The sequence below is a fragment of the Cyprinodon tularosa genome, unplaced genomic scaffold (genome assembly GCF_016077235.1).
Source record: "Cyprinodon tularosa strain WSP-4 unplaced genomic scaffold, ASM1607723v1 ctg992, whole genome shotgun sequence".
Taxonomy (NCBI): Eukaryota; Metazoa; Chordata; class Actinopteri; order Cyprinodontiformes; family Cyprinodontidae; genus Cyprinodon; species Cyprinodon tularosa.
The window spans coordinates 251929-279477 of NW_024039776.1; the positions used below are offsets into that span (position 1 = coordinate 251929).

Below are 27549 nucleotides of genomic sequence, written 5' to 3' on the forward strand. Positions count from 1 at the left end.
TCAAACTATATTTTTTATCATTATTGCTGCATATGGTCTTTCATCAGTTAATGTGTGTGTGTATATATATAAATAAAAAAAAAAAAAAAAAAAAAAAAAAAAAATATAAATATATATATATATATATATATATATATATATATATATATATATATATATATATATATATATATATATATAAACAAAGATGGAACAATAAACAATCATTTTGTGGTTTGCTCACATTGCAAGAAGGACGTTTCGTTTCACTTAAATACCATCTTCACACTAAGCATTCATTTGTAGGGGCTTCAACTTCAGGTGTTACACCTGTCATACGTCAGACCACCCTCACAGAGCGCAGGGCATCTGACAGACAAAACTGCCAGATGGATAGCCAAGGACTGTAGACTGATTAATATTGTCGAGGACACGGGCGTCGCAGAAGTTTTGAAAGTCGCAACTTTAGACGCATTTTACAAGCCACCATCAAGAGGCACAGAGATGAATAAAACAACAAACTTTATGAGGCTAAAAAGGAAAGGTAGGAAGAGAATTTGGCTTCAGCTCAATATGTTGCTTTGATAGGAGACCACTGGACCTTCGCGGGTAACAATGATTATCTGGGTGTGACGGCGCATCACATCACTGAAACCTGTGAACTCAAGCCATTTGCTTTTACCGTAATTAAATCAGAAGAGCGTCACTTCGCAGAGGTATGTGCTCAACAGTTTCAAACCCTGGCACACAAGTGGAAAATTTAATGAAAAATAACTATAGGGACGGACAGTATGACAGCTGCGTCTAAACTGCTGCCATATGAGCACATGCCCTGCATCGCTCACATGCTGCAGAGGAGCATCAACGTGAGCCTCTCCAATAGAGGATTTACGAATGTATTGGCCAAGTGTCGCAAAATTGTGGATCTCATCAGACACAGCGCCACAGACACCATGGAGCTTAAAACACACTAAGCGGCTTTGGGGCAGCAGCAGGAGCCACTGATCCAACATGTGTCAGCGCTATGGAATTCCACGCTGGAAATGATCAAGCGCCTGAACCGCAATAAAGCAGCAATTAAAGCAACCCTGGACCAACAACGCCACAAACTGTTTATCCTGGCGGCATCAGAATGGGACAAACTGCAGAGACTGAGCACGCTTCTAGAGCCGTGCAGGTAAGGAATGCACATATAATGTGCTAATTGAAAATTAAATTGAATTGATCATGCACAAATTAAAAATAACTGATTTACAAGCATACCAACTGATGTTCAAATATCTTGTGTGTTTGTGTATGTTATTTTACTGCAGGTATGTAACTGAGATTCTGGGTGGAGAGGCCTTTATCTCCTGCTCAGTAGTACTGCCTGCCCTCCGCCACCTGCGTCAGTGATGAAGGTCTCTGAAGCAGACCCTGCATATGTGGCGAGCTTTAAGACAATCTTCATGGAATACATTGCCTCCCGCCAAGAAAATACTGACAATGCATGACTCAAGCTTGCAACCGCTCTGGATCCACGTTTTAAAGACTTAAAGAGTCTGCCCAAGAGTGAAAGGGAAGAAGTGTGGACCTCACTTGGAGGCATGCTTCATGAACATTCACCCAGAAGGTCTTTGCTGACTTCTCAAGATGGACCACCCAGGAAGAAAATTCCCCTTCTATAGATGGGCTCAGATTCAGAGTCAGATGAAGAGGTGCAACCTGGCAGAGACATACACACATACAGAGCAGAGCCAAGCATAAGTATGGAGGTCTGCCCTATGCAGTGGTGGGCTGCTCATTCAGGAGCACATGACAAGCTGGCCCTGTTTGCCCGCAAATATCTAGCAACTCCACGGTTCCATGTGAACGACTCTTTTCAGTCGCTGGCCATATTGTTCAGAAGAAACGGTCTGCTTTACGTTCAGAAAATGTTAACCAGTTAGTTTGCCTTAGCAACTGGCTAAAAGATGAATAAATAAAAGGTAAAACGACCATATGGCCAGTATCTTTGCTATTCCTGGAACTGCACTGTTCTGGACCCAGATGTCTGATGTATTTCCAGGGATATGCTGTAACCACTTCTCCAGTTTGGGGGTCACTGCCTGGAGGGCCCAATGACTACGGGTACCAGTGATGCCTTGACCGTCCAGGTTTTCTCCAGCTCTTCTCTGAGCCCCTGGCATTTCTCTAGTTTCTCATGTTCCTTTTTCCTGATGCTGCAGTCACTTGGTATCGCTATTGCAACCACAACAGCTTTCCTCTGTTTTTTTCAAACCACCAACACAATGTGTGGTTGGTTTGCCATTACCATTCGATCCATCTGTATCTGGAAGTCCTACAGGATCTTGGCTTGATCGTTCTCTACCATCTTTGGAGTTGTTTCCCGCTTTGAGCTTGGGGTTTCCAGCCCATACTCTACACAGAAGTTCCTGTAGACTATTCCAGCCACTTGGTTATGGCGCTCCATGTAAGCTTTCCCTGGCGCAGGCAGAGAGGCGAAAGAAGCGTTGCAGAAGATGGACTGTACACCTTTTGAATGTCCCGAGAGAAACTGGGGAATTTACCACACTTGTGACTACCGATGAGAGACGACGAGGAATATTTCAAGTACTTCAGGATGTCCGTGTGTCAGTTTGACGAGCTTGTTCGCCGTCTACAACCCCTCATCCACCACCAAACGACACACAGTTCACCCGTGAGTGTTCCTGAAAGACTGGCCAGGGCACTGCATGTTTTAGCTTGGGGTGCAAACCAACAGACTGTCGCACAGAGCTACAAACTAGCATCCTGCACGGTGTCTGGGATAGTGTCCAAGGTGTGCCAGGCACTGTGGACGGCACTACAGCCAGAGTTTCTGCCATTACCCACACCAGCCATGTGGAAAAACATTGCGGCGGACTACTGGAGAATGTGGAACTTCCCAAATTGTGTTGGAAGTATCAATAGAAAACACGTCACCATGAAGGCCCCCCCACGATCAGGGAGCGACTACTTCAACTACAAGGGTGCCCACTCCATTGTGTTGTTGGCGATGTGCGACGCAAGATATCACTTCACAATGGTGGATGTTGGAGCCTATGGACATGAGAGCGAAGGTGGGATGTTCAAGGAGAGTATTTTTGGGTCCTTGCTCCTCGACCACAAGCTAAGCCTGCCCCCACCAGCTGACCTTCCCGGGATTTTGGTGAAGACACCCCATGTCGTTGTTGGTAGTGCCGCTTTCCCCCTCCACTGCAACCTCATGCGACCAGTATGTATGTGATTTACCAGTCTTGTAGTTGCTTCAGATAAAAGCATATCCTGCATGTACTGATATCTATTTTATATATATATATATATATATACATATATATATATATATATATATATATATATATATGTATATATATATATATATATATATATATATATATATATTTATTTACATATATATATATATATATATATATATATATATATATATATATATATATATATATATATATATATGTATACACACACATACATATATAGATACATAAATATATACATTTATTAGGCATAGCTGTGATGCTGTATAAACAAAGCGTGTGTTCTACTGCACTTCTACATGATGGTTACAATATAAATGTGATACAATAACGAGTGCTTCATTGTCTCCCTCCTGTTTCTTCTCATGCAGGAACTAATCTGCCCAAAGACAAACAGATCTAGACGGGTTATTGAAAACACCTTTGGCATCATGGTTGCCAACTACCTCACCCACACAGACCAGACGGCAAGCCCTGAGGCACGCTACATACCCCCAGGCTATCCAGACCTGGAAAGAGCGGGTTCAGTGCGGCTTGGTGAGTGGCGAACCCAAGTCACGGGGGATTCCAACATGGAGCCCATTGACCCATCAACGATGTCCAGAGCTCGCGCCACAAGAGCATCTATGGCAGTCAGGAGAGACCTGATGTCTTTCTTCCTGACAGAGTGTGGATCTGTGCCATGGCAGAACGAGGTGGTGACCCGTGGTGCACTAGGAACACTTAAAGAATGATGGCAACTCAGTGATGACTTTTCAAAACTTTTCCATACTGTTTTTTTCGGGTGCTTGTATGTTTATTTGAGTTTGATGTTTTATGTTTACCCAACCGTTTTAAAAATTTCAATACTTTGTCATACCGTTTAGTTTTCAGAATAATAAAACTGATAAATTGTGTCCACACAGCTTTTGTTTTATTTTTAAACTGATTTTAAAAAGACATATTGACAATGAAAATAGAAAAGTAAAAAAATAAATATAAATAACATTTAGATCCATTGCTGAAATAAACTGTAATTTTAGCCCCATTTTGATTTCCAGGAAATAATTAAGAAAATTGGGAAAGTTGAATTAGTGAAGGAATTGATAGATTGTAAACTTTCTGAAAATTTGCAAAAATGAGATACAAATAAATCAAAGCTTTGGATGTTGAACACTGAGGATAATAAAACAGTGAAAGAAATAATAACAGGAATATCAATTCACAAGAATTTAGATCAATTAGAAAACTACATTATTGTTATGTTTAATAAGATCCAGAGAGTTAATAAAAACCTAGAAGGGAAAGGGTGGCAGCAGGTCACTGCTGATAGAGTCTCAGTCAGTTCTAGCAGAAAGAGTAAGAATCAAGTTCAGAATCAGTTACAAAAGCAAAATAAAGAAGAAAGAGAAGATAATTTCACTCCAACAGCAGAGAAATTCATTTTAATTGTAATCGATGTCATTAACTGCACAGACCAAGCCGAGCAGAAGACAGAGAAATCAGGAACATTGAGAGAAGTTAGCTGAGAAAAACAGGAGCATTTGTATGCATTTAAAAGATTAAGCTATTGTTAATAATGAATAGTTATTATATTGGAGAAAGATACAGGATATTCGTTTATTATAAATATAAAGTAAAGTAGATGCATTTATTGGTTAGTATACTGTCATTTTCTTTCACTATTCATACCAGCAGGTGGCGGTAATGGGCTCTCAAATTGTCTGCCAACCGCCAATAAATTTCACCAAAGAAGAAGGAAGTAGAGTACTGATAAAGAGGAAACAATTCAACTCTAAAACAGTTCAACCTCTAAAATACTATTAATCAGAAAACGACAAAAGTTAACTAACAACCATGGCTTGGTGCCATCTAGTGGTTGTATACGTCATCGCTGCCCTAATTACGGCATAAATTAAGGGCCAAAATAATGCTGAGCAGAAACGGCAGTACCCAACATCAAAACTTAAATTACTTAAGGGTCTTTTGAACAGCCGCCCCCAAATGTATACAATATATTTGCTCAAACAAAAGACTAGGTAGGGCGACCTTGCGCCTGGGAGTCACTGTCCTCATCAGGTGGAGCTGTTCAGTCCTGCAGCTGCAGGTTCATCTTCTGCTGACATGTATTTACAATGGTTCTATTACTTTACATTTCATTTTTAAAGGTGTTTTTTATTATTAAAATTCATATTTTAATTTACTGAACACAATTCTCTGATTATAAAGAGCAAATGAGATGTTATCGACCAACTGTCACTCTGTTTTTCTTGGATGAATCCTGTCTAGTTTATCTTAAATAAAAAGCTGTTTAAATGATGGAGTAAGTCCCCTCCTCTGTGACCTTGAAGATCCAGAAAACCTGCCAGGAAGACAATAAGCAGCTTTACTGAAGTTTAGCAGAAAGCGGCCGGCAGGAAGTGACGTTACCTTTAGAATGTGCGTTTTATTGTGACTCTGATAAATGAAAGGACTGTTTGCAACCATGCAAACATTCCTGAGGAGCATCTCCTCCTCTCAGCCTGAGGCGTGCAGCCATTGGTCCTCTGCAGAGCACAGCTGTTTCATCCGCAGCCTCTGAGGAGGATGAGGGGAGGGAGGGTCCAATCTATTTATAAAACCCAGCGGATCTGCAGCCTGTCTCTGGTTGAGTTACAGACCGCTCCGCTCCGCTCGGGTCCAGAGGACACCTCCTGATGTCTCCTGTCCTGTCCCCGTCCTCCGCAGCAGACGCAGCTCCCCGCCCCCACGGTGCGGACATGGGCGGCATCCCCGCAGCGGCCGGCGGCCCTTCCTGAGAGAAGCCAGCAGGTAAGCAGCTGCTGCCCGGAGGCTGGGGGCCTTCGGGGGCCCCGGGTCGCACTGTGGCGTGGGATGCGGTGGGAAGGTGGCGGTGGCTGGGGAGGAGGCTGATCCGCCCTGACCGGTGGCTCTGCTCTGATCCTCTCTGAAGGGTTTACAGGACGGGTTCTGCAGAACCAGCTGGAGCGTCCTGCTCTGCAAAGATCAGCAGCTTTTATGGAGCAGAAACCTTTGATGGATTAATGATGGATTATTAATGATGGATTAATGATGGATTATTAATGATGGATTAATGATGGATTATTAATGATGGATTAATGATGGATTATTAATGATGGATTATTAATGATGGATTAATGATGGATTATTAATGATGGATTAATGATGGATTATTAATGATGGATTATTAATGATGGATTAATGATGGATTATTAATGATGGATTAATGATGGATTATTAATGATGGATTAATGATGGATTAATGATGATTAATGATGATTAATGATGGATAAATGATGGATTATTGATGGATTACTGATGGATTAATGATGGATTATTGATGGATTATTGATGGATTAATGATGGATTAATGATGGATTATTGATGGATTACTGATGGATTAATGATGGATTATTGATGGATTATTGATGGATTAATGATGGATTATTGATGTCACAGTCTTGGTTTTGTTATGTTTATTTAGAGTATTCAGTCTTACTTTTCTCCTTGTTTTAGTGTTTAATTATTATTATTTTGTTGTTTTCTTGTTAGTTCCTGTCCTCCAGGTTTTCCATTTGTTGTCCTCTGCTGCCCTCTTGTGTCCTCTATTCCTAGCTCTGTTTTCCGCTCTGTCCCCCCTTGCTGTTTTCTCTTTTCTGCCAGCACCTGTTGCCAATTTCCTCGTCAGCTCTCTCTTTGTCTCTGTTCCCTTTAAAAGCCCTCCTTCTTCAGTTCTTGTTTACTGGATCCTCGTCTTACTTCTCATCAAACCTCTGGTCAGTTCTCTGTCGTTCCTTCCTTGTCTCTTCCTGGTTCTTAGTTTTTGCTTTTTCCCTGATGACTCTTAGATTCTGGTTCTTAGGATATTTTTGTTGGATTTTTGACTCCTGTCTTGTGAGGTATTTTGTTGGATTTTTGACTCCTGCCTCAGAGCCTGTTTACCTATTAAATCACTTTATTCATCTCAACCTACTCATCTCTGCTTTTGGGTCCTCTAACCAACACCACCAAATCGTGACAATTGATGGATTATTGATGGATTACTGATGGATTATTGATGGATTAATGATGGATTATTGATGGATTAATGATGGATTATTGATGAATAAATGATTGATTATTGATGGATTAATGATGAATAAATGATTGATTATTGATGGATTATTGATGAATTAATGATGGATTATTGATGGATTATTGATGGATTAATGATGGATTATTGATGGATTAATGATGGATTAATGATGGATTATTGATGGATTAATGATGGATTATTGATGGATTATTGATGGATTAATGATGGATTACTGATGGATTAATGATGGATTACTGATGAATAAATTATTGATTATTGATGGATTAATGATGGATTATTGATGGATTAATGATGGATTATTGATGGATTATTGATGGATTATTGATGGATTAATGATGGATTATTGATGGATTATTGATGAATAAATGATTGATTATTGATGGATTAATGATGGATTATTGACGGATTAATGATGGATTAATGATGGATTATTGATGGATTATTGATGGAATATTGATGGATTATTGATGGATTACTGATGGATTATTGATGGATTAATGATGGATTATTGATGGATTATTGATGGATTATTGATGGATTAATGATGGATTAATGATTGATTATTGATGGATTAATCATGGATTAATGATGGATTATTAATGGATTATTGATGGATTATTGATGGATTATTGATGAATAAATGATTGATTATTGATGGATTATTGATGAATTAATGATGGATTATTGATGGATTAATGATGGATTATTGATGAATTAGTTATGGTTTATGATGGATTATTGATAGATTAATGATGGATTAATGATGGATTATTTATGGATTAATGATGGATTATTGATGGATTATTTATGGATTAATGATGGATTATTGATGGATTAATGATGGATTATTGATGGATTATTGATAAGTTAATGATGGATTATTTATTTTATTTATGGATTAATAATGGATTATTGATGGATTAATGATGGATTATTGATAAGTTAATGATGGATTATTTATTTTATTTATGGATTAATAATGGATTATTGATGGATTAATGATGGATTATTGATAAGTTAATGATGGATTATTGAAAGATTAATGATGGATTAATGATGGATTATTGATGGATTAATGATGGATTATAAATAGATTATTAATAGATTAATCGTGGATTATTGATTGATTATTGATAAATAAATGATTGATTATTGATGGATTATTGATGAATTAATGATGGATTAATGATGGATTATTGATGAATTAATTATGGGTTATGATGGATTATTGATAGATTATTGATGGATTAATGATGGATTATTGATGGATTATTGATGGATTGTTGATGGAATATTGATGGATTAGTGATGGATTAATGATGGATTATTGATGGATTAATGATGGATTAATGATGGATTATTGATGGATTAATGATGGATTAATGATGGATTATTGATGGATTAATGATGGATTAATGATGGATTATTTATGGATTAATGATGGATTATTGATGGATTATTGATAAGTTAATGATGGATTATTGATGGATTAATGATGGATTATTGATGGATTATTTCTCCATCAAATTTCGTCATCAAATCAGGCATCAACACTGAGAGCCCCATCACCTCAATCATCATGTGGGCTTTCCCTCTCAGCAGGTCTGTCTGACTTAGAGGACCCTGAAGGACATACAGCTCATTCATTTAGATCAAAATCAGGCTGTTGCATTCATTTATATCAAAACCAGCCGGTTGCATTCGGTTAGATGAAAACCAGCCGGTTGCATTCATTTACATGAAAACCAGCCGGTTGCATTCATTTAGATCAAAACCAGCCGGTTGGATTCATTCAGATCAAAACCAGCCGGTTGCATTCATTTAGATCAAAACCAGCCGGTTGGATTCATTCAGATCAAAACCAGCCAGTTGCATTCATTCAGATCAAAACCAGCCGGTTGCATTTATTTACATGAAAACCAGCCGGTTGCATTCATTCAGATCAAAACCAGCCAGTTGCATTCATTCAGATCAAAACCAGCCGGTTGCATTCATTCAGATCAAAACCAGCCGGTTGCATTCATTTACATGAAAACCAGCCGGTTGCATTCATTTAGATCAAAACCAGCCGGTTGCATTCATTTAGATCAAAATCAGCCGGTTGCATTCATTTAGATCAAAACCAGCCGGTTGCATTCATTCAGATCAAAACCAGCCGGTTGCATTCATTCAGATCAAAACCAGCCAGTTGCATTCATTCAGATCAAAACCAGCCGGTTGCATTTATTTACATGAAAACCAGCCGGTTGCATTCATTCAGATCAAAACCAGCCAGTTGCATTCATTCAGATCAAAACCAGCCGGTTGCATTCATTTACATGAAAACCAGCCGGTTGCATCCATTTACATGAAAACCAACCGGTTGCATTCATTTACATGAAAACCAGCCAGTTGCATTCATTTACATGAAAACCAGCCAGTTGCATTCATTCAGATGAAAACCAGCCGGTTGCATTCATTTACATGAAAACCAGCCAGTTGCATTCATTCAGATGAAAACCAGCCGGTTGCATTCATTTACATGAAAACCAGCCGGTTGCATTCAGTTAGATCAAAAGCAGCCGGTTGCTTCCGGTCAGATGAAAACCAGATGGTTTCATTCATTCAGATCAAAACCAGCCGGTTGCATTTATTTACATGAAAACCAGCCGGTTGCATTCATTCAGATGAAAACCAGCCGGTTTCATTAATTTACATGAAATCCAGCCGGTTGCATTCATTCAGATCAAAACCAGCCGGTTGCATTCATTTACATGAAAGCCAGCCAGTTGCATTCATTTACATGAAATTTAGCCGGTTGCATTCATTTACATGAAAACCAGCCGGTTGCATTCATTTACATGAAATTTAGCCGGTTGCATTTATTTACATGAAAACCAGCCAGTTGCATTCATTCAGATGAAAACCAGCCGGTTTCATTCATTTACATAAAATCCAGCCGGTTGCATTCATTCAGATCAAAACCAGCCGGTTGCATTCATTTAGATCAAAACCAGCCGGTTGGATTCATTCAGATCAAAACCAGCCAGTTGCATTCATTCAGATCAAAACCAGCCAGTTGCATTCATTTACATGAAAACCAGCCGGTTGCATTCATTCAGATCAAAACCAGCCAGTTGCATTCATTCAGATCAAAACCAGCCGGTTGCATTCATTCAGATCAAAACCAGCCGGTTGCATTCATTTACATGAAAACCAGCCGGTTGCATTCATTTAGATCAAAACCAGCCGGTTGCATTCATTTAGATCAAAATCAGCCGGTTGCATTCATTTAGATCAAAACCAGCCGGTTGCATTCATTCAGATCAAAACCAGCCGGTTGCATTCATTCAGATTAAAACCAGCCAGTTGCATTCATTCAGATCAAAACCAGCCGGTTGCATTTATTTACATGAAAACCAGCCGGTTGCATTCATTCAGATCAAAACCAGCCAGTTGCATTCATTCAGATCAAAACCAGCCGGTTGCATTCATTTACATGAAAACCAGCCGGTTGCATCCATTTACATGAAAACCAACCGGTTGCATTCATTTACATGAAAACCAGCCAGTTGCATTCATTTACATGAAAACCAGCCAGTTGCATTCATTCAGATGAAAACCAGCCGGTTGCATGCATTTACATGAAAACCAGCCAGTTGCATTCATTCAGATGAAAACCAGCCGGTTGCATGCATTTACATGAAAACCAGCCAATTGCATTCATTCAGATGAAAACCAGCCGGTTGCATTCATTTACATGAAAACCAGCCGGTTGCATTCAGTTAGATCAAAAGCAGCCGGTTGCTCCCGGTCAGATGAAAACCAGATGGTTTCATTCATTCAGATCAAAACCAGCCGGTTGCATTTATTTACATGAAAACCAGCCGGTTGCATTCATTCAGATGAAAACCAGCCGGTTTCATTCATTTACATGAAATCCAGCCGGTTGCATTCATTCAGATCAAAACCAGCCGGTTGCATTCATTTACATGAAAGCCAGCCAGTTGCATTCATTTACATGAAATTTAGCCGGTTGCATTCATTTACATGAAAACCAGCTGTTTGCATTCATTTACATGAAATTTAGCCGGTTGCATTTATTTACATGAAAACCAGCCAGTTGCATTCATTCAGATGAAAACCAGCCGGTTTCATTCATTTACATGAAATCCAGCCGGTTGCATTCATTCAGATCAAAACCAGCCGGTTGCATTCATTTACATGAAATTTAGCCGGTTGCATTTATTTACATGAAAACCAGCCAGTTGCATTCATTCAGATGAAAACCAGCCGGTTTCATTCATTTACATGAAATCCAGCCGGTTGCATTCATTCAGATCAAAACCAGCCGGTTGCATTCATTTACATGAAAACCAGCCAGTTGCATTCATTTACATGAAATTTAGCCAGTTGCATTCAGTTACATGAAAACCAGCCAGTTGCATTCATTGACATGAAATTTAGCCGGTTGCATTCATTTACATGAAAACCAGCCGGTTGCATTCAGTTAGATCAAAACCAGCCGGTTGCTTCCGGTCAGATGAAAACCAGATAGTTTCATTCATTCAGATGAAAACCTTTCTGTTGCATTCATTCAGATCAAAACCAGCCGGTTGCATTCATTTACATGAAAACCAGCCAGTTGCATTCATTCAGATGAAAACCAGCCGGTTGCATTCATTTACATGAAATCCAGCCGGTTGCATTCATTCATATCAAAACCAGCCGGTTGCATTCATTTACATGAAAACCAGCCAGTTGCATTCATTTACATGAAATTTAGCCGGTTGCATTCATTTACATGAAAACCAGCCGGTTGCATTCATTTAGATCAAAACCAGCCGGTTGCATTCATTTACATGAAAACCAGCCGGTTGTATTCATTCAGATCAAAACCAGCCGGTTGCATTCATTTACATGAAAACCAACCAGTTGCATTCATTTACATGAAAACCAGCCAGTTGCATTCATTCAGATGAAAACCAGCCGGTTGCATTCATTTACATGAAAACCAGCCGGTTGCATTCAGTTAGATCAAAACCAGCCGGTTGCATTCAGTTAGATCAAAACCAGCCGGTTGCTTCCGGTCAGATGAAAACCAGATGGTTGCATTCATTCATATCAAAACCAGCCGGTTGCATTCATTTACATGAAAACCAGCCAGTTGCATTCATTTTCATGAAATTTAGCCGGTTGCATTCATTTACATGAAAACCAGCCGGTTGCATTCATTTAGATCAAAACCAGCCGGTTGCATTCATTTACATGAAAACCAGCCGGTTGTATTCATTCAGATCAAAACAAGCCGGTTGCATTCATTTACATGAAAACCAACCAGTTGCATTCATTTACATGAAAACCAGCCAGTTGCATTCATTCAGATGAAAACCAGCCGGTTGCATTCATTTACATGAAAACCAGCCGGTTGCATTCAGTTAGATCAAAACCAGCCGGTTGCTTCCGGTCAGATGAAAACCAGATGGTTTCATTCATTCAGATGAAAACCTTTCTGTTGCATTCATTCAGATCAAAACCTGCTGGCTGCATCTGGTCAGATGAAAACCAGCCGGTTACATCTGGTCAGATGACACGCTTCATCCGTCTTCTAACCTGCTGTGATAAAATACATTTGCTCCCGTAGAGACAGAATGTAGAAGGCCACCAGCTGATGCTTCCATCCACTGAGTCGCTGATGAACAGAACCGGGCTGGTAGGTGATGAAGGGACCAATAAATGTAGAGCTATGCACCTCAGAACCCTGAACACTGCTGGCTGCCTGATTCTCTGGGCTAACAGGGAATGGTAAATGGGCTGTACTTGTATAGCACCTTTTTTCAATTCAGGAGACATGACTAAAGCGCTTTACACTACATTCAGTCATCCACACACTGATGGTGGCAAGCTACATTGTAGCCACAGCTGCCCTGGGGCTCACTGGCAGAAGCTTGGCTGCCGTACACCGGCACCACCGGGCCCTCTGACCACCATCAGTAGACAATGCAGGTGAAGTGTCTTGCCCAAGGACATAACTACACTGGTCTTGAACCGTCAATCCTTCGATTTCAGGGCAAACTCCTTCATTAGGTTTGTCGCCCCAGACCCAATGTTGGCTGCTGGAAGGTCGGCTTACACCTCATAGAGCAATGATGAGGAAGTGCTGGGATGGATACTGGGATTCTTTGATGGTTAAACTCCGCCCCCTGATGAGTGGAGGATGGAGCGATTGACCCAGAGCTGCTGGTAAAATCAGCAGATGATCTGAATGGACAGACTGGTCAGTCAGCTTCCCTGCTGCCAGAGCCATCAATTAAAGAAGTACAAATACTTTGTTACTTTAGTAGAAATGTTGGCTATCTGTACTTTAATGGAGTAATTATTATTTAGACAACTTTTTACTTTCTATTCCTTAAATTAAAAAAAAGACTCATTAGTTTTGTTTCATTTACGCTCATTTTTATGATGGTCTGTTTCTATTCAAAAATAAATAAATAAATAACATCAAAATAATTAGTTTCATCTAGACAATTAATTTCTTTGTGGTTAGACTCGGTGCTGCCCCAACTTGTTGCTCACCACATACCAAACTGACTAGTTTATCAAGATGATGCAAAGTTAAATGTGACTCTGTTACCATTAGTTATAATAAAGCTAAGAAAATGAAGTTATCATCCAGAATTGTAGAAAAAATTTCCTTTCATAGGGTATAGCAGTAAAGCTTCTGACCTTAACATTTTTTCCTGCATTAATTTTACTTTTATACTTTAAGTAGTTTTAAAAATGTTCCTTTTACACTTTTACAGGAGTAAAAAGCTGAAGTTGATCCTCTAACTTCTATAAAAGTGTTTTTAAACAGCAGGATTTATACTGGAGGAATAAACATGAATACTATGGACAGCTCTGCTGCTGAGGAGTCACCACAACAGAGAGCCGGAGCTCCTCGGACCTTCATCCTGCACCTAATCCGCAGATCTACTTCTATAGATCTATTCTGCTGGTTATAAAGAGGTGCTGCTGAGTTTGGGCTTCTGGGAGAAATGGGGGGGCTCTGCATTCCTGCTGCCTCTCCAGGATCACACACAGACCTTTCCAGTTCCAGACGATTGAATGATGCATCAACAATGGCTGCAGTTTATAAAGTAGTGGAAGAACCATTCAGGGTCTGTGTTGATGAAATAATGAACATTTATCACTCAGACTGAGCTCTTAATGATCACCTTTAATCCTGAACTGAACCGGACTTCAGGTGACAGCAGAACTCAAAATCCACCTGCTTCCATGTCATCAAATTATTTTTGTTGGATGTTTTTGACTCCGAGATTAAATGGGCTCTCTCTTTATTGTTAGAACAGGGGGCTGGAGGAAGGATTCTTCTGGCAACCAGCGCAGCTTTGTGAAGGAAGGCTGTGACGTGTCTGAGGGCCTTTAGCTGGACAACAGACGTGCATCAGGTTGTGTACAGAAGGGATGTTGAGCAATCGTGTCAACATGGAGCTGAATGGAGAAACTTTCTGAGCATACCAACACGGCTCCAGGCTGCAGACGGAGCGCCGTGCCGTCGGACCACGCAGGAATCCACCGGCAGTCAGACCAGAGCTGCAGCAGATCTGGAGTTCTTCTCCTCGGTAAGCTTCTCTCTGCAGGCCACAGGCGATGGAGATGATGCTGTAGGTCAGCTGATGATGGAGGTGGACAGCAACCCTCCTGGAGGCACTCAGCTCTGCTGCTTTTCACCCTCAGGTTCTGAAACTCATAGTGTTTTTTACTTTCTGGACTTTGTAAACTTGGCTTTTTATTTTGATGCAGGCTGTTAGGCATGTTTTTGTAGATATGGAGGATTGTGTAGATTAAGGAGGAATTAGCAGATTATAATTAGATTAGAAATAAAAAGATTAGCTCATGGATCAAAGGGAAACCCATATCCTACAGAATCAACCCTGAGCAGAACACCTGGTCCTAACATCTACCCGCCTGGACATGTGAGCTATAGGTCAGAGTTCCTGTACAAATCAACTTGGTCATATGACTTGAGTGAGAAGAATCGGACCCTTTCAGGTTTCTTCCAGGTCCTGGTTGAAGGTAGATGGTCTGACATCACTCCGATCCAACTTTAATCTGTTCATTGGCTGAATAAATGTCTAAGAACCAGAACCCAAATGTTCAAAAAGGACACCGGAAATGTGGCGTGGTCGTTTGATGCTCTTTTTCCAGGAGGTTACAGGGAAAGCTGCCCCTAGTGGTGAAGATGGCTTCATGAAGGGCTTCCAGACCAAACCAAAGGTTCTGATTGAGTTTAGAACACCAGTCATCACCAAACAGACCCTGGCCTTCAGTCATAAGGGAACATCTACCATCTGATTCCTGAAGCTCCGCTGTTCCATGGGAGGAGGAACCCTCCAGAGCTTGATGGTGGCCCTCCACTGGGAGAACGTCTCAGGTGAGATCTCCTGCCTGTACCGTTGAGGGCCATCAGGACCATCAAACTCTTCTCAGTCAGATGCCGTCTGATGGTTATGGGTCGCCAGTTGTTCCCAGTGACAGGTTTTTTTGGGCCGAGGTTCTTTCCAGGTCTTGACGGAGATCCAGTCTGTTCTTCCAGCTCAGGGCAGATGACATTTCTTTGGGTCTACCACAGGACTGGACTTTTTTGGTTACCTAACCATCAGCATCTTTAAGGAGGCTTGAAATGAGTATCTGACTGTATCCAACTTCACCAGTAATACCCCGCTGCAGTTTAACATTCTGACTGGAGAGGAAGACTTTAGTCACTGTCCTCAGGAGGTCATAGCAGCCACTAAGATGTGGGCTCCAGCTGATGCAGGCTGAAACGCTGCTCTGCTGATGAACGGGCCATTTATGACGGGGTTCTTTTGGAATTCCTTCTGTCGGTTAGTTCATGTTTGGGTTTTTCCATGAGTCTCAGTTTTGTATTTTGGGTCTTGCCATATTCCGTTTTTTTGCTGTTAAGGGATTTTTTTCCATACTAGTTTGGTTTATTCACATTTTTACTATATTTGTGAACTTTAATCCACGTCATAGTAAGCTTGAAAGGTTCAGTTTAGGCAACTGGATGTAAAGTTTTGTCATGCAAGGGGCATCTTCAGGTCTTACTATTGGTGGGGAGCACTGATATTAATATACTGGAGGTGGAACAAAGAGTGAGGAGGAACAAAAGGATAGGCCAAGAGGGTCACCTGGGGGGTTAATGATCGTTGGGGGCACTGTAGGTCGTTAACTCCCTTGTCAGAGTGGTTTCAGTCACATGCCTCATTGAAGTGAGAGTCAGGTGAGGGCAGGTGGGAGGTAAATCTTCTGGGTAGTTTCTAACAGTGCTTTGGAAGTAGGTGAAAGGTTATGTCTAAGACCCCCTCCTCTGCTGTTTTTCCAGGTTAACAAAGATAGCTTCCTTAACCCCTCTCTCAAACCATCTTTCCTCCTTGGCCAGAATATGTACGTCGTTGTCCTCTAAAGACTGTCCTTTAGCCCTCAGGTTTAGGTGAACAGTCCTGTCCGGAGGAGTTTCCCCTCCTGTGTTGAGGCTCCTGTTGAGTGATTGCTTGGTCTCTCCAACCTACAGGTCTCTACTCTCTTCACTACACTGAATGGTGTAAACCACATGGTCGGCGTTGTTTCTGGGCGTCGTGTCTTTGGGATGAACCCGTTTTTGTTTCAAACTCTGTCCTGGGGAAGAGACTCTATCCCAGAGAGGAGACTCCAGGGCTGGTTATACTCACCGCAGCAGTGTGTCGCGTTGAGCTTGATGCAGACATTTTTGATTCATGCTCAATTTTGAGTGTTGTTTGCGTTATCAAAGTGGGTCTAGATATGGCCGAGGCAGTGAGGAAGTGGGAGAAAGTTTGACCGACAACGGAGGCATATGACTGCAAAAAAGAGTGGAGATCCAGGTCGAAAAAGGGTCCCAGCTTTCTTGTACACCTCGCTTTTCTAGCTGGTCTATCTTCACGAGGCGTTTTCCGCAATCAGGGTCATAAAAACAAAACAAGCTGGCCTCCTGTCTGCGGCACTGTCTGCGGTCACCTACAATTTGGGAGAGGTGCAGCAGATTGTCTGCGGACGGGGCAGGGATATCTTTGCGTTCACATCTTTGCGTTCACAGCGACACCTACGCAAATGACCTAGTTTTGAAGTATAAATCAGCCTTCTGTCCCAGAAAGGAGACTGTGTTCCAGAGAGGAGACTCTGTCCCAGAGAAGAGACTCTGTCCCAGAGAGGAGACTGACCTGGAGAGTAGACTCTGTCCCGAAGGGGAGACTCTTTCCTGGAAAGGAGACTATGTGCAGGAGGGGAGACTCTGTCCAAGATTGGAGACTCTGTCCCAGAGAGGAGACTGACCTGGAAAGGAGACTATGTCCCGGAGGGAAAACTCTGTCCTGGAGGGGAGACTCTGTCCTGGAGAGTAGACTGTGCTGGAGGGGAGAGACTGTCCCAGAGAGGAGACTCTGTCCTGGAGAGGAGACTCTGTCCTCGTGGGGAGACTCTGTCCCCGAAAGGAGACTGATATGTTATGGATTGAGGTGCTGACCTATTTAGTGATTTCTAGACTAACAGAAGGATTTTAAAGTCTATTCTCGGAGCAAAAGGAAGGACTTCAGAACAGGGCTGATGTGCTCTACTTTCTATAGTTCTAGTGAGGACGCAGGCAGCAGCATGTGGATCAGCTGCAGCTCTCTGATCTACTTTCTATAGTTCTAGTGAGGACGCAGGCAGCAGCGTCTGGATCAGCTGTCTGATCTACTTTCTATAGTTCTAGTGAGGATGCAGGCAGCAGCATCTGGATCAGCTGTCTGATCTACTTTCTATAGTTCTAGTGAGGACGCAGGCAGCAGCATCTGGATCAGCTGTCTGATCTACTTTCTATAGTTCTAGTGAGGACGCAGGCAGCAGCGTCTGGATCAGCTGTCTGATCTACTTTCTATAGTTCTAGTGAGGACGCAGGCAGCAGCATCTGGATCAGCTGTCTGATCTACTTTCTATAGTTCTAGTGAGGACGCAGGCAGCAGCATCTGGATCAGCTGTCTGATCTACTTTCTATAGTTCTAGTGAGGACGCAGGCAGCAGCGTCTGGATCAGCTGTCTGATCTACTTTCTATAGTTCTAGTGAGGACGCAGGCAGCAGCATCTGGATCAGCTGTCTGATCTACTTTCTATAGTTCTAGTGAGGACGCAGGCAGCAGCATCTGGATCAGCTGTCTGATCTACTTTCTATAGTTCTAGTGAGGACGCAGGCAGCAGCATCTGGATCAGCTGTCTGATCTACTTTCTATAGTTCTAGTGAGGACGCAGGCAGCAGCATCTGGATCAGCTGTCTGATCTACTTTCTATAGTTCTAGTGAGGACGCAGGCAGCAGCATCTGGATCAGCTGTCTGATCTACTTTCTATAGTTCTAGTGAGGACGCAGGCAGCAGCATCTGGATCAGCTGTCTGATCTACTTTCTATAGTTCTAGTGAGGATGCAGGCAGCAGCGTCTGGATCAGCTGTCTGATCTACTTTCTATAGTTCTAGTGAGGATGCAGGCAGCAGCATCTGGATCAGCTGTCTGATCTACTTTCTATAGTTCTAGTGAGGACGCAGGCAGCAGCGTCTGGATCAGCTGTCTGATCTACTTTCTATAGTTCTAGTGAGGACGCAGGCAGCAGCGTCTGGATCAGCTGTCTGATCTACTTTCTATAGTTCTAGTGAGGACGCAGGCAGCAGCGTCTGGATCAGCTGTCTGATCTACTTTCTATAGTTCTAGTGAGGACGCAGGCAGCAGCGTCTGGATCAGCTGTCTGATCTACTTTCTATAGTTCTAGTGAGGACGCAGGCAGCAGCGTCTGGATCAGCTGTCTGATCTACTTTCTATAGTTCTAGTGAGGACGCAGGCAGCAGCATCTGGATCAGCTGTCTGATCTACTTTCTATAGTTCTAGTGAGGACGCAGGCAGCAGCATCTGGATCAGCTGTCTGATCTACTTTCTATAGTTCTAGTGAGGACGCAGGCAGCAGCATCTGGATCAGCTGTCTGATCTACTTTCTATAGTTCTAGTGAGGACGCAGGCAGCAGCGTCTGGATCAGCTGTCTGATCTACTTTCTATAGTTCTAGTGAGGATGCAGGCAGCAGCATCTGGATCAGCTGTCTGATCTACTTTCTATAGTTCTAGTGAGGACGCAGGCAGCAGCGTCTGGATCAGCTGTCTGATCTACTTTCTATAGTTCTAGTGAGGACGCAGGCAGCAGCATCTGGATCAGCTGTCTGATCTACTTTCTATAGTTCTAGTGAGGACGCAGGCAGCAGCGTCTGGATCAGCTGTCTGATCTACTTTCTATAGTTCTAGTGAGGACGCAGGCAGCAGCATCTGGATCAGCTGTCTGATCTACTTTCTATAGTTCTAGTGAGGACGCAGGCAGCAGCGTCTGGATCAGCTGTCTGATCTACTTTCTATAGTTCTAGTGAGGACGCAGGCAGCAGCATCTGGATCAGCTGTCTGATCTACTTTCTATAGTTCTAGTGAGGACGCAGGCAGCAGCGTCTGGATCAGCTGTCTGATCTACTTTCTATAGTTCTAGTGAGGATGCAGGCAGCAGCGTCTGGATCAGCTGTCTGATCTACTTTCTATAGTTCTAGTGAGGATGCAGGCAGCAGCGTCTGGATCAGCTGTCTGATCTACTTTCTATAGTTCTAGTGAGGACGCAGGCAGCAGCATCTGGATCAGCTGTCTGATCTACTTTCTATAGTTCTAGTGAGGACGCAGGCAGCAGCGTCTGGATCAGCTGTCTGATCTACTTTCTATAGTTCTAGTGAGGATGCAGGCAGCAGCATCTGGATCAGCTGTCTGATCTACTTTCTATAGTTCTAGTGAGGACGCAGGCAGCAGCATCTGGATCAGCTGTCTGATCTACTTTCTATAGTTCTAGTGAGGACGCAGGCAGCAGCGCCTGGATCAGCTGTCTGATCTACTTTCTATAGTTCTAGTGAGGACGCAGGCAGCAGCATCTGGATCAGCTGTCTGATCTACTTTCTATAGTTCTAGTGAGGACGCAGGCAGCAGCATCTGGATCAGCTGTCTGATCTACTTTCTATAGTTCTAGTGAGGACGCAGGCAGCAGCATCTGGATCAGCTGTCTGATCTACTTTCTATAGTTCTAGTGAGGACGCAGGCAGCAGCATCTGGATCAGCTGTCTGATCTACTTTCTATAGTTCTAGTGAGGACGCAGGCAGCAGCATCTGGATCAGCTGTCTGATCTACTTTCTATAGTTCTAGTGAGGACGCAGGCAGCAGCGTCTGGATCAGCTGTCTGATCTACTTTCTATAGTTCTAGTGAGGACGCAGGCAGCAGCATCTGGATCAGCTGTCTGATCTACTTTCTATAGTTCTAGTGAGGACGCAGGCAGCAGCATCTGGATCAGCTGTCTGATCTACTTTCTATAGTTCTAGTGAGGACGCAGGCAGCAGCATCTGGATCAGCTGTCTGATCTACTTTCTATAGTTCTAGTGAGGACGCAGGCAGCAGCATCTGGATCAGCTGTCTGATCTACTTTCTATAGTTCTAGTGAGGACGCAGGCAGCAGCATCTGGATCAGCTGTCTGATCTACTTTCTATAGTTCTAGTGAGGATGCAGGCAGCAGCGTCTGGATCAGCTGTCTGATCTACTTTCTATAGTTCTAGTGAGGACGCAGGCAGCAGCATCTGGATCAGCTGTCTGATCTACTTTCTATAGTTCTAGTGAGGACGCAGGCAGCAGCATCTGGATCAGCTGTCTGATCTACTTTCTATAGTTCTAGTGAGGACACAGGCAGCAGCGTCTGGATCAGCTGTCTGATCTACTTTCTATAGTTCTAGTGAGGACGCAGGCAGCAGCATCTGGATCAGCTGTCTGATCTACTTTCTATAGTTCTAGTGAGGACGCAGGCAGCAGCGTCTGGATCAGCTGTCTGATCTACTTTCTATAGTTCTAGTGAGGACGCAGGCAGCAGCATCTGGATCAGCTGTCTGATCTACTTTCTATAGTTCTAGTGAGGACGCAGGCAGCAGCGTCTGGATCAGCTGTCTGATCTACTTTCTATAGTTCTAGTGAGGACGCAGGCAGCAGCATCTGGATCAGCTGTCTGATCTACTTTCTATAGTTCTAGTGAGGATGCAGGCAGCAGCATCTGGATCAGCTGTCTGATCTACTTTCTATAGTTCTAGTGAGGACGCAGGCAGCAGCATCTGGATCAGCTGTCTGATCTACTTTCTATAGTTCTAGTGAGGACGCAGGCAGCAGCGTCTGGATCAGCTGTCTGATCTACTTTCTATAGTTCTAGTGAGGATGCAGGCAGCAGCATCTGGATCAGCTGTCTGATCTACTTTCTATAGTTCTAGTGAGGACGCAGGCAGCAGCGTCTGGATCAGCTGTCTGATCTACTTTCTATAGTTCTAGTGAGGACGCAGGCAGCAGCATCTGGATCAGCTGTCTGATCTACTTTCTATAGTTCTAGTGAGGACGCAGGCAGCAGCATCTGGATCAGCTGTCTGATCTACTTTCTATAGTTCTAGTGAGGACGCAGGCAGCAGCATCTGGATCAGCTGTCTGATCTACTTTCTATAGTTCTAGTGAGGACGCAGGCAGCAGCATCTGGATCAGCTGTCTGATCTACTTTCTATAGTTCTAGTGAGGACGCAGGCAGCAGCATCTGGATCAGCTGTCTGATCTACTTTCTATAGTTCTAGTGAGGACGCAGGCAGCAGCGTCTGGATCAGCTGTCTGATCTACTTTCTATAGTTCTAGTGAGGACGCAGGCAGCAGCATCTGGATCAGCTGTCTGATCTACTTTCTATAGTTCTAGTGAGGACGCAGGCAGCAGCGTCTGGATCAGCTGTCTGATCTACTTTCTATAGTTCTAGTGAGGACGCAGGCAGCAGCATCTGGATCAGCTGTCTGATCTACTTTCTATAGTTCTAGTGAGGACGCAGGCAGCAGCATCTGGATCAGCTGTCTGATCTACTTTCTATAGTTCTAGTGAGGACGCAGGCAGCAGCATCTGGATCAGCTGTCTGATCTACTTTCTATAGTTCTAGTGAGGACGCAGGCAGCAGCATCTGGATCAGCTGTCTGATCTACTTTCTATAGTTCTAGTGAGGACGCAGGCAGCAGCGTCTGGATCAGCTGTCTGATCTACTTTCTATAGTTCTAGTGAGGACGCAGGCAGCAGCATCTGGATCAGCTGTCTGATCTACTTTCTATAGTTCTAGTGAGGACGCAGGCAGCAGCATCTGGATCAGCTGTCTGATCTACTTTCTATAGTTCTAGTGAGGACGCAGGCAGCAGCGTCTGGATCAGCTGTCTGATCTACTTTCTATAGTTCTAGTGAGGACGCAGGCAGCAGCATCTGGATCAGCTGTCTGATCTACTTTCTATAGTTCTAGTGAGGACGCAGGCAGCAGCATCTGGATCAGCTGTCTGATCTACTTTCTATAGTTCTAGTGAGGACGCAGGCAGCAGCATCTGGATCAGCTGTCTGATCTACTTTCTATAGTTCTAGTGAGGACGCAGGCAGCAGCATCTGGATCAGCTGTCTGATCTACTTTCTATAGTTCTAGTGAGGACGCAGGCAGCAGCGTCTGGATCAGCTGTCTGATCTACTTTCTATAGTTCTAGTGAGGACGCAGGCAGCAGCATCTGGATCAGCTGTCTGATCTACTTTCTATAGTTCTAGTGAGGACGCAGGCAGCAGCATCTGGATCAGCTGTCTGATCTACTTTCTATAGTTCTAGTGAGGACGCAGGCAGCAGCATCTGGATCAGCTGTCTGATCTACTTTCTATAGTTCTAGTGAGGATGCAGGCAGCAGCATCTGGATCAGCTGTCTGATCTACTTTCTATAGTTCTAGTGAGGACGCAGGCAGCAGCATCTGGATCAGCTGTCTGATCTACTTTCTATAGTTCTAGTGAGGACGCAGGCAGCAGCGTCTGGATCAGCTGTCTGATCTACTTTCTATAGTTCTAGTGAGGATGCAGGCAGCAGCATCTGGATCAGCTGTCTGATCTACTTTCTATAGTTCTAGTGAGGACGCAGGCAGCAGCATCTGGATCAGCTGTCTGATCTACTTTCTATAGTTCTAGTGAGGACGCAGGCAGCAGCGTCTGGATCAGCTGTCTGATCTACTTTCTATAGTTCTAGTGAGGATGCAGGCAGCAGCATCTGGATCAGCTGTCTGATCTACTTTCTATAGTTCTAGTGAGGACGCAGGCAGCAGCATCTGGATCAGCTGTCTGATCTACTTTCTATAGTTCTAGTGAGGACGCAGGCAGCAGCGTCTGGATCAGCTGTCTGATCTACTTTCTATAGTTCTAGTGAGGACGCAGGCAGCAGCATCTGGATCAGCTGTCTGATCTACTTTCTATAGTTCTAGTGAGGACGCAGGCAGCAGCATCTGGATCAGCTGTCTGATCTACTTTCTATAGTTCTAGTGAGGACGCAGGCAGCAGCGTCTGGATCAGCTGTCTGATCTACTTTCTATAGTTCTAGTGAGGACGCAGGCAGCAGCATCTGGATCAGCTGTCTGATCTACTTTCTATAGTTCTAGTGAGGACGCAGGCAGCAGCGTCTGGATCAGCTGTCTGATCTACTTTCTATAGTTCTAGTGAGGACGCAGGCAGCAGCATCTGGATCAGCTGTCTGATCTACTTTCTATAGTTCTAGTGAGGACGCAGGCAGCAGCGTCTGGATCAGCTGTCTGATCTACTTTCTATAGTTCTAGTGAGGATGCAGGCAGCAGCATCTGGATCAGCTGTCTGATCTACTTTCTATAGTTCTAGTGAGGATGCAGGCAGCAGCATCTGGATCAGCTGTCTGATCTACTTTCTATAGTTCTAGTGAGGACGCAGGCAGCAGCATCTGGATCAGCTGTCTGATCTACTTTCTATAGTTCTAGTGAGGACGCAGGCAGCAGCGTCTGGATCAGCTGTCTGATCTACTTTCTATAGTTCTAGTGAGGACGCAGGCAGCAGCATCTGGATCAGCTGTCTGATCTACTTTCTATAGTTCTGTTCCTTTGGTAAGAAGATAATTACCTCTGTTTGGTTTTTATTCAGTGGTAGAAAATGATGGTTCATCCATAGATTGAGCTGTTCTCAGCATCTAACCTACGCTCTGATAGGTTCATAGTCACCCGCTGACACTTGGACAGCTGCTTCTACAGTAGGAAGCAGCTGCTGTCCACCAACATGACATCTATCCTCTGCTTCCTTCTCAATGCTGTCTTCAGCCTCTAGTTTCCAATTTCTTCTTTCCTTTTTAAAAGAAACCTTTTTATTCATGTTTTTTCAATTTTACATTTAAAGAAACAAAAAGGAATGTGAACAGAGAAGGGCTATAAAAATACAGCAAATTTCTTCTTTCCTTTTAATAGCCAGGGGCTTTATTAGAGCATCTAGAAGCAGTCCAGCTGTGTGCTGTAGCTTCTGACTCTGGGAGCGACCTTTAAGTGGCTCTGGGAGAACAGGAAATGGCTTCAGTAAGAGGGTCAACGTGTCACTCCCAGGGAGTGTCTAACATTGGTGGTGGTGGTGGTGGGGGGGGGGGCGTTATTGGACATGACCATATCGGGTGTGTAAGAGCAACAAGCAGGGGTTTTTCTAAAGCCTTTGGTTTCTGATGTCGCCCTAAAAGTTAAAAGCTGATGTCGGATGTTTCCTTCATACTCAAAGGGATCAGATCCCAACGTTAATCTACATGATCAATAAGCATCAAACAGCAATGATTTGGTCAGCCGTGTTTCACAGACCCCCCACTCCCCTCCACCTTTCATCCAATCAGAGCGGAACCGGAGGCTTCATCTCTGCGTCCGTTGTTGGCCCGTTAAAGGCGTCACCGTGCTGAAATGGTTCACATAAAGGAGTTAGAAAGCCCTGTTTGTTAGAGACCTAAATGTAGAAGTACTGCTCCTAGAATAATCAGGATCAGCTGCTCTAATGCTGTTTGCCTTGTTGTCATAGATACAGCTACTGAAATAAAAGTATTGTAACAAACTTTGGCTAATATTACCGTGAGTTATATTCAGCCTGAATTCCTTCAGCATCAGTTTATGATTTCTGTTTATTTGTTATTATTTAGAGGCCGTATTTTTTCATGAGTGACCCAGAAGGTTTGCTTTAGCAAAGCCTGATGATAATTCAGATCTGTGTTAGATTAGATCTGTGAAAAACAAGCTGCAACCCAAAGTTTAGCATGATTAGCAGCTAATAGTCTTCTCATTAGGTCCCTGACTTGTAACCCACCGTATGACCCGTGTACTGGTCCCACAGGTCCAACAGGTTCTGTCTCTGTTTTTCTGAGAAGGAAAAATGTGAGCAGAAAATCAGGAAGTTTCAGCGTAAACCAGGAACCACAGCAGAAACGGAGTGGATGGATGTGGAATGCATCTGGAGGAGGGAGGAAAGAGGAGCAGAACGGAGGGAAGGTGAAGGTCCAAGCCTGAGAAAACAGCTCTACACTGAAAGAGGATCGAAATGTCCTTCTGTGCATAAAGATAATAAAATACTGTGACTGTTTATGCAGCTTGTTTTCTTCTCTAAGTTAACTCGTCTTTCATTAAATCCCTTCCACGGATTCTCACATCCTTACATGAGAAAAGGATTTAAAAGATGCCATAAGCAGCCTTCCTCTCATGCTTTCTTTTAGTCCCGGGTGGTTTGGTCCAAAGGACCAAGATAATCCAGCCTCCACTGCAGGAATGGTTCTGCTGAGGCAGTTTGAAAGTAGGTAAAAACAAAGAACAGAGGCTCAGGATTTGAGATTTAAATGTTGAGAAAGCATCATGACTGCTTGTCATGTTTAGCCAAGCTGCCGATATTGGAAATGTGTCAGGGATCCTTGGGTCCTGGGGGGCTCCGGGGGCGCTCGGAGTGGGGTGCCTGGTGGGTCTGACCCCGGGTCTGTTACCCCCATCGGGGCGGAAGTTGGGATGCCTATCCTATGGCGTCCGCTGCTCTCGGGGGGTTCCATGGTGGCGGACGTGGGTTATTGGCCTGGTAGCTATGCTGCTGCTGGGTGGATCCAGGGTCGGTCCGGGGGTCTGGGGTCCCTGGGGCACGTTGCCCTGGGTGGGGGCTCCGGCGGGGCATCAGGGGTTCGGGTTCTGTGGGGAATGCTGCTTGGGGTCTGGGCCGGTGTATGCCCGGCTTTTGGACCCTGCCGGGGCCTCTGGTGTGCTGGGTGGCCTCAGGGCCTGTTGGGCTGGGGGGCGCACAGACATTAACACCTTATGGCAGATGCTTACCCCTTCAGGAGTTTGCACTCTGCTAGTGGGGGAAGGGGAGGGAAGGGGAGTGGGAATGATCTTGGCCTGGATGTCTTTTCTCGCTTGTGTGGTGAGTGGTTTGAACGTTAATGTAGGAGAGGGATCACATCTCTGGAGGGGGGGCGGGGGTGTTGGTGGAGGGAAGAGGATTTTAGAAGGGCTTTGGGTCACAGTCTCGGTCCTGGTCTGTGCCGTCCCTTGGCGGGGCTTCGTGCGGGGTAGGGGTTCTGAATGGTGCAAGCGGGTTGTCTCCCTGGTGGGGCTCTCGGGGAACGGGGGGCCTATTGGAGTCAGCGGGGGAGCTGGCTCCCTGGGAGTGCAGTAAGCTCCCCAGTCCTTTGCTCCCCATCCACAAAATCCTCCCTCTGCCTGCTCCATACATCTAGGTTCTCTGCCAGATCACACTGCCACACATGCAGGTTTTTGGGGAGGGGTTTTTTACTGGAGGGCCCATCTTCTAATGATGTCCCCCACCCCAATTTTATTTTGCATTTTAGGCATTTTATGCACTTCCATCTACTACATTTTCACAACACACATCTATGTAGGGCATATTCTGGGGGGGTGGGGGCGGGGGGCTAATTTCATGGTGGTGTAATTCGGGTGCGGGTGGGGGGCCGGGCTCGAAGCAGGAATGAGATGGGTTGGTGTGGCGGTGTCGCCACTCCCCCCCCCATCCGGATTTTAGGTTCACTTATTGGATTATCTGATAATCCTGGAAACAACCTACGGTGCCGCAGGGTCTTTGGTCCTGGGATTATTGGATTTGAGTGTTATGAGTGAATGTGCGTCCGCTTTTTTTTTTTTTTTCTGTGGTGCGAGTGGGGGCACTAGGGTGGGAAGGCGTGATTGAGACTGTGAGGTTTTTTTTTTTCTCTCCCAGGTTGGGGTCTGAACTGCTCCCTCTCCCAAACACATCTCAAGTCTCCACTAA

The 27549-nt window shown here is 43.8% G+C and overlaps 1 protein-coding gene across 3 annotated transcripts in view; it reads left to right on the forward strand.

Annotated features, from left to right (window-relative positions):
* Positions 1 to 5684: 5684 nt before the first annotated feature.
* rell2 (RELT like 2) overlaps positions 5685 to 27549 on the forward strand; it is a 36661-nt gene continuing 14796 nt past the window's right edge. For 2 of the 3 annotated variants that reach the window (XM_038276060.1, XM_038276061.1), the window contains exon 1: positions 5685 to 6044. The gene's annotated coding sequence lies outside the window, so the exon portion shown is untranslated. Of the gene's footprint in view, positions 6045 to 14676; positions 14955 to 27549 lie in introns of all 3 variants that reach the window. The other variant, XM_038276062.1, reaches the window with a different exon arrangement.